Below are 7,835 nucleotides of genomic sequence, written 5' to 3'. Positions count from 1 at the left end.
AAGTTGAAGCTACACCTAGAATCCCATGTAGCCAAGGTCGACCAATTAATGCATTGTAGGGTGATTCTACATCAACGACACAGAATGAGATTTCAGAAGATATTCCCTTCAATGGAATTTGCATAGTAACCTCCCCTTTAGGCTTGTTAGCAGTACCATTAAAACCATATATCTTATATGTTGATGGTATAAGATCATCATCTCTTCCACCCATGGTTTTATAAGTATGATAAAATAAGATGTTCACAGAGCTTCCAGTATCGACTAGAATTCTATTGATTGCCCATGAATCTTCAGCTTCATCTCTCATCTTCTTTCGGTTTTGGATTAATTTCTAATTTTATTACCAATGGATTGTCATGCACCTCTTCTCCTTCGGGAATTTCTTCTGCGGTAAAAGAAATGATCGTTTCTGCCATTCCTCTAGTCGCGATTTTCGCAATATTCATAATTTCTCTTCCATTATTATCTCTTGCGAACACTCTACTCAAAACATTATCATGAAAATCTTCAATTGTCTTATGAATGTACGATAGAGTGACTAGATTTTTTGCTTTTGCACCAACTTCTATGAAGAATGTTTCTTTCTTTTTCATCGTATTCACTTTGTGATGTTCTGGCGGTGGTGGTAATGGTTGAGATTGTGGATGCCCTACCAGAAAGTCGTTTAGTTTTCCTTGATCTATCATTCTAAAATAATTCTCTTTACATTTCTGCAATCGTTTGTGGTATGTCCATGAAAATGATGATAAGAACAAAATTCATGACTTCTGTGTGTTTGGGGTGGTTCCGTTCCCATGTTCCATGGTGTTGGTATATTCTCCATCAAATTATAGCTTCCCATATCTTCTCCACACTTGCATTTAGAGGTGGCATCTTGATTTCTTCCCATATTACCTTGTGACCTCCTTGTCCTCTATTAAAGTTTGGTCTTTGACCTCCATAAGTTTCTTGCGGTTGATCGAGTCTTTGAATCTTGTTATTTCCTCCACGATTGTAGAAATTTCTTTCTCTTTCATACTCTTCTTGATCTCGGCTCCCCATAGCTACCAATTTCTGCTGATTGTTACTTGTCACCTTTTCTTGTTGTACTTGCGAAGTATTCGCCACTGTGTTTATTAGCTTGGGTAATAAGCTTGCATTCGCTGTTTGTGAGCTGGTGTTCGCAACTGGATATGATTCCATTTCATTTTGTCTTTCCTCTAAAGCAATGTATTCTTCTTGAAGTTCTCGCAATTCAGTCATTGTAATCGTATTCTTGACTCTGAAAATTTGGACATACAACAGGTTTGTTGCAAACATAGCATTGAAATGATAATATGAGATATCTCTCATCTACACGGCCAGCCATTTCGCTACACATAGTTCTCCATCTTTTAGTCAAGTGTTTCAAACTTTCGCCAATCCTTTGTTTTAATCCAAACACATCTTCTATACCAGGTCGTGAGGAATTATTACTTATATATGCTCCCAAGAATGTGGTCTGCAAATGATTGAAGGAGGTTATTGTATTCTTTGGTAAACCTTCAAACCATTTTAACGCTTCTCCTGTTAAGCTGGATGCGAAATATTTGCACAATACCGCATCATGATTTTCCCATTGTAACATGCACCTCACATAAGCTTTAATGTGTTGAATTGCACAAGTTGTTCCATCGAAAATGCTGGTTAATGCGGGAAAATTGCATTTCGGTGGTATTCCTCCTAATTGTACTTCCCTTGTAAATGGAGTTTTCGCAGCTTCTTCTATTGCTTCATCCAATTGTCTTCTACCTACTTCTCCTCTGTTATTTAGCATTCCTCTCATTTCTTCTAATTCTTTCAAGATTTGTTTATTTACACCTGAATCTTGACCCATTGGTCTCTTTAATTTTGCTTCTCTTCTTCTGCGTTCACGTCTATCTTCTCTTGCGAAATTTTGTATCTCTTCTTCATTATCCTCATCTCGTCTTCTTCTGCGATTCTCTTCCTCATCTCTATCTTGAATTCGCAAATGATGATGTCGTTCATTTTCCCCTCCATAATTTTGTTCATTTCTTATCAATTCAATTCGCTGTCTTTCACCATTCTCTTTACTCTATCATACTCCTCATTGAGATTATCGTTATTCCGGTTTTGTATACGCCTTCTTTCTCGATTGTCATGATTGTTCTGGCGAATTGTCTCCTGAAGCTCTTGTTCTTCCATTTCCGCTCTCAATCTTTCACGTTCGCAGATTAAACGTGCTTGTTCAGCATTATGTCTTTCAATTTCTTCTTCAATTGTCTGTTGATTTCTTTGAGTTTCCTCACATGTAAAATTCTTCTTCCTTCCTCTTGATTTCCTTCGCCATCTTGGTTATTTTGTCTCTGATTTTCCCGTTCTCTTGATTTCCTCCAATTTGCCCATCATCAAAAGTTTCATTTTGTGGAATGTAACGATCAGTTCTTTCTCTATTTTCGCGATATTCTTCATTAGGATTTGATTTTCTTCTTGAATATTTTTCCAGCATTGATTGTGGGTGAATTTCGCCTCATTTCTCTTCTAGTCGATCTTGAATATGATTTTGTAATACTTCTCGATCTTCTATTCTGCAATCTTATATTCTCCATCCTTAATTCGTGATTTTTCCTTGTTAAATTCGCACGTTCTTCTGCCTCAGCTCTTCTTTCTTCATGTATTCTTCGTCTCAATGTTTCTAACGCTCCAATTTCCTCATCTCCATGAATTATTCCTTCATCTGCTTCTTGATTTCTCTCTTCCTGTCTATAATTTCTATTTTGTTGCTCTTCTTCTATTTCTTCTGCTGAATTTGATCGCCAAGTGTGTACGCTCACTCTGTCATAATCTGTATTCCTTTCTTGAACTAGTGTTTGTTGAATTGGCGATTGAATTAGATTTCTCTATTATTTCTCATTCTAGTAGATTCTCCCATTTCACTTCTTTCTCTTCCAGCAATTCTTTTGCTTCTTCTAATAGTAGTCGGTTGTTCGGATGTATTTCTTCTTCTAGCCATTTCTTCAATGCTAACAGTATTGCAAGAAATTATGAAAAATTCTTAATCAATCACTTTAAATTTTCACAAATCTCAATATCATTCTTTAGTTTTTTCTAGAATAATCTTTAACTCCTCCCTGTTTCTAGCGCCATTATGTAGTTGCAGGAAATCCTACACTACACCCCTCATACGATTTCATTGTTGATCAACTCATTTTAGGTTTATATTCTTAATGTTATTGATTAATTTTTGAATGTTCTTACAAGAAAGATAAAGAAGTCAAGAATGATCTCTGCTCTGAACTTTCTCTCTCCTATTTACTTGTTTCTTACTCAAAAAGATCTTCCTTCTTTTCTTTACAACTCAAATGACTATTTATAAGGAAATACATTGTGGATGACAGCTAATCTGTCCTTTATTTTCGGATATGGTTTGCGACATCCTCGCAACTTTACAGATGCTAATCTCGCAAACTCTCTAATCTTCACAAGACTATCACATCTTTCTCGTGACCTTAGATGACGTCATTTATTCTATCACTTCTGAAACTGTTCTGCGACGCTATTGTGTCGTACCATTGATAATTTCGCTGATACATAATTGTTGCGAGATTCTGATCCTACAAAAAGCTCCAGCAACGGAGCAACAACCCAAACGCGCAGCGCCAGCGCAGACGACTCCATCCCGGAAAGCCACGGCTAAAACTCCTGAAGCTGGAGATGTTGCTCCAGACTTCTCATTCCAAATAGATGAGGTCATTGAACTCCTGGAAGCATGGATACAAGATGACGCAATCAAGATACCTCCTCTCAGACGTCCGCCAACGGAAGAAGAGATGGCGAATCCCAAATACTGTCGTTATCACAGGTTCGTCAATCACCCAACTAGTGACTGCAACAAGTTGAAGCGGATTTTCAAAGAGAATGTGGATGGAGGAGAACTTCAACTAGTAAATGAAGGAGTCAACATGGATCCTCTTCCTGTCAGGAGTTGCATGATTTCTGGGGACTCTGTTCACAAGACCGTGCAGTCTATAATGGAACGTTTATGTGAAATTCTGTATTTCTCTAAGGCACAGCGTCAAGACATGTTTGGGTCTCTTAACTGTGTCGCATCAGGCAAGCGTCTGTTTCCAGTTAAGTAAGTTGCTCCTGAACCTCAATCCTTCCTAGGAAACGCGAGATGTAACTGGGGACTCCTAACCGTCGCTTGCTTGAAGGATGTTGAGTTCGACAACGCGCTGATTGATGTAGCATCTGATTTCAACATTGTTACCGTCAAGGCACTGAAAGCTGCAAAGATTTCGAAGAAGGAAGTTGTTTATTGCCCAACCATAATTAAAAATTCTGAAGGAGAGTCTAGATATGCTTATGGGTACATCGACCTCGAAATCAAGATAGGAGACGCTCTAACACGCGGTAAGTTTCATATTGTGAAAGATTACCCAAACTACGATATGATTCTGGGGCGCTCGTGGGTGCATAACAACAAAGCAAAGTTAGGAGTGTGTCCCTTGCCAGTGTCTATACCTGAAAGGATTACCAACAATCTGTCAAATCCCGAAGATTATCCGTTGCCGTATCGACAACTTGCCGATGTGACGCAATTACCTAGAGAGATCCCATCATCATACATTAGAAGATTCCGAACCCAAGTAAGTCTTATCGAACAACCCTTTTTGCAACTAGTCACTCCTCCTTCTACTAAGTCCCGGGGACTTGCTCCAATCGACAACCCAGCCGTCACTAGGAGATGTGAATGGGATGCTGGTCCTTTCAAACGCTTTGTCAAAAGTTTAGAAGTTGTCTCGGTTAAAGACGGCGAGTCCAAGGATCAAGTAGTTGTGCAACACCCAAACCCATTTCAAATCGTAGATTTGGTAATTAAGGCAACCGCACTTCAAATTGGGGATGTGACAGTGAAGGTGGCCGCTCAGCCTGATTCACCTGCATAAGGGGAAGATAAGCCATACCTGGTGGCAGACGTTATCTTAGGCGGGTACTGCAAGCTCATCAATGCTGACAAACTGGAGGGCGTGACAATCCACTCACGATGGCTCAAACCTTTCAATACCTAAAACGCTGTGCTACCTTTTCCTCCAGCGTTCTCTTTAATATTTCTTCCAGCAATTTCCTCTTTCATGCAATATTTGTAATTCTTCCAAAATGATTGCACTGCTTGCATTCATAATTAGGTTTTCAATTTGTCAGTTAATCAAAGTATTATTTCCTTTTATAAATCTCTTTACTCTTGAATCATGACACAAAAGTCTTGAACAAACCTAAAACCCTCACCAGTACCCATCAGTTCAAACCAGAAAGAAACATCTCATATCTTTCGAGGAAAATTAAAGAAGTACAAGCAGAAAGAAAAGAGGCAAAGGAATCGTGATTATTAGGGCGAGCGCCTCGTACTTTGAAGAGCATTTTACTTCGGCAATAAAGCAGCCTCTCAATTGCTACCCGGTTAGATGGGTGGCAACACTTTACTAATTGGAGGGCAGACAGGTTCGTGATCAATCTCTGGTTTCCATTATTGCATCCCCTTCATTGTTTTTAGGTTTACATGCAATCATCATGGGGGGTCGCTAAAAGATGCGTCATCACTTATGAATGATCGCGTTCTTTCCGACTGTACGACTTGATGGAACAGAGAGATTATATTGCAACCTTACTGGAAATGCTAAAACTAGGGTTCCCAAGATAAAAAAAAAAACAAATCAACCATCCAATGAAAATCCTCAGTCACAAAACTACTGAGTATAAAAAGAGATGTCTACAAACTATGGAAAGTGCTCAACAATGAATAAAAGCAACAAAGGGAAGTATAATCATTGGAGGGATCAACAATATCTTCAACGAAGCCATTATTGGAAGCTGATTCAACGCCTTCATCACAAGCCACTACTGTATCCTCCCTGGAAGCTACATCGACCTCCTCTTTTGATGCCGCTTCGATGCCTTCCTCAACAACTGCTTCAATATTCCCTCCAGGAGATGCGCCGACATCATCCTTGGAAGCTGCCTCAATATCTTCTCCAGATGCCGCTACCATGATCTCCCCAGCAACCACTTCAGTGTTCCCTCCGGCGGTTGCTTCAATACCCTCTACAGAATTTACTTCGACCTCTCCTTCAGGAACTACCCCAACAACCTTCTGAGGATACTTTGGCTCGTCCATGTCAGAATCGAGGATGAAGATTCCGTTACAGACAGGGTAATCACACTTGTTTTCATCGGAAGGCCGCTCATGCTCGATCCTTCGTCACTTTAGCCGAGGTGCAAACCTTTCAGCTCTCGCGCTTGGCGGCTGAGACGCTTCGTCGCGCCTCCATTCTTCCTCCATGCCGACTGAAGCCAAGAAATCCTGAACACGCTCCCGGACGAGACGGAGGTGCATAAGGGACATACCCTGTATGGCACAGCCAGCTTCACGAAACGGAGGATCTATCTTGGCCATCACTTCCTCGAACGCGCTAGCCTTGGGTTTGTCGACTTCAAAGGTTTTCTTTGGAGAAGTAAAAGAGTAATCATCACCAGCAGTCTCCATCATACACTGCAAACCAGGGAACGTTATGATCATACTGACAGTTGGTATATATATATATATAAAAATCGTTACCATCAATCAAAAGTCAAACTGCATAATGAACATGGAGTGATACCTGGAACAAGGAAGGAAACAATTCTGCAATGGGAGAAAGGTTCAGCGTCTCCTTTATATTCTGCAAATCAGTTAGATCCCGGGAAGAAAAAGAGTCTCTACTTGCCGTGTATAAAGGCTCCAGATACGGGATAACAATCAAGTAGATGCTTATCTATCTGACGATAACCGACGTACAAAGGAAATGTGCTCTACTCAAGAACCGAGCCAGCCTCTATCCTGGTAATGTGCATCGAACTCCTCTTGTGAATTTCTTTGTATGTCACCATCTAGTGCTTACCCTGCAACAATGTCACCATTACATGCTAAGCAGGGGACTTAATGTTGATGGTGGTTTTTAGTTCAGGGTCAAAATCATAAAACTCTGTATTTAGTGCTACGATCCTGCAAAAGGAACAAAAGCCATTTGAAAGTGATGAGTGTTCAAACCTCTTTACTTATATATGTATTGAGTAATTCGACATATTTACGAAATTTATCAGAATGGTGCATCAATCCCAGATATTCTATAAAATTCAACCTACAGCATCACTTACTAATGCATTGACCCCGCCTGGTATTTTTCCATGCTATGTTCCCAGCCGAACTCTCAATACTGACATGACATGACGATCAATGCTCACTCTCAGCAGACTAGCATGACTCTCCCGAAGTGCTAGTATTGGGATCATCGCAAAAAATACTCACACATGATACATCTCTCTGACAAGGAGATCAACGCGTTTAACACTTTTTAATTAAAGTTAGCGTGATCGAACACATATTTATTCTTAAACAAAATCTAGACTGTCAATATCAGTCTCAAAAATAACCACGGACGCACGATTTGGCCGTGCAATTTAACAAGCCTAGACCGCTCCTGACAGAACTAGGTAATCACCACGTTGACCGTCGGCGGGCCCACTAGTGCTTCGACCGACGGACTTTGTCTAACCCCTTCCAGCGTTGTCAAACGCCAACCCTAAATAGGGTGGTTTCGCTGGTTAGAAGAAACTCGAACGAGCTAGACTGTTCAAAACAGTCTTAGAAAATATCGTGACCGTCCAACTTCGCCAGCCTGGTTGGACGGCTTGGATCATCCTACGAACAATTAAAGAAGTGCCAGAATGATCATCGACGGGCCCACTAGTTCCCTAGTCGGAAAGCCTATAAAGTGCTCAATCGCTTACCCAAACTCGAGCAGGCATGCTGAATT

This window comes from Papaver somniferum, chromosome 5 (assembly GCF_003573695.1).
Source record: "Papaver somniferum cultivar HN1 chromosome 5, ASM357369v1, whole genome shotgun sequence".
NCBI classification, from domain to species: Eukaryota; Viridiplantae; Streptophyta; class Magnoliopsida; order Ranunculales; family Papaveraceae; genus Papaver; species Papaver somniferum.
This window is presented reverse-complemented; position numbering follows the sequence as displayed.